The sequence below is a fragment of the Phalaenopsis equestris genome, unplaced genomic scaffold, assembly GCF_001263595.1.
Source record: "Phalaenopsis equestris unplaced genomic scaffold, ASM126359v1 Scaffold231576, whole genome shotgun sequence".
NCBI lineage: Eukaryota > Viridiplantae > Streptophyta > Magnoliopsida > Asparagales > Orchidaceae > Phalaenopsis > Phalaenopsis equestris.
Genome location: NW_018249546.1, coordinates 421,935 through 422,715, shown reverse-complemented (window position 1 = coordinate 422,715; position 781 = coordinate 421,935).

The window sequence follows — 781 nt, the reverse complement described above, 5'->3', positions numbered from 1 at the left end:
TTTTTATACCTTGGAAAAAATATTCCAATGATTCCTAAGTGTTTAGGAAATAATTTGAAACATTTTCAAGAGTTTTAATATTTTATGATTTTTTTTATTATTTCTAATTATTAAAAATAATTAAAAATAACCTAAAAATCAAGTTTTTATTTTAAAAATATTTTTATTTTTATTAAATCTCCCTGATATCAGATAACTCAAAAAACTAAGTTTGGTAATTTTTGGAATTATATTTTGATTTTTAAAAATCATTTAAGTTTCAAATGTGATGGTCACTTTTTAAAAATCAATTAAAAATATTAAATGATCTTAAAATGACTTAAAATTTTTATGGTGAATTCTATGATTTATGAGCCATAGTGGAGAACAAAAATCAAGTGATTTTGATCTCTATGTACTTTAAATTAAATGTTTTAAGCAAATTAAGGTTTGCTCAAAACAGTAATGTTTTGATTTTTAAAAATTATGAAATTATTTCTTAAGATTACTCTAGCCATAGGAAACTTACATGAATTTTTGTAGAATTTTCTAAGCCACATACAATTTTCTATAATTATTTGAATAGAAAATGCATAAAAACTTAAAAAATTAAGATCTCTGTCTAGAGATCTTTTATGTCGTTAGAAAAATATTCAAATTGTGCACCTAGACAGAGACTACAACATATAAAAATTTGGGGTCAAGGTGACAATCCCATATGAATGGAGAATTGAAAAACCCCTAACCCTAATTAATTTTTTAAAAATAATTTATGCATTAAATTAATGTGAAAATAATTCCA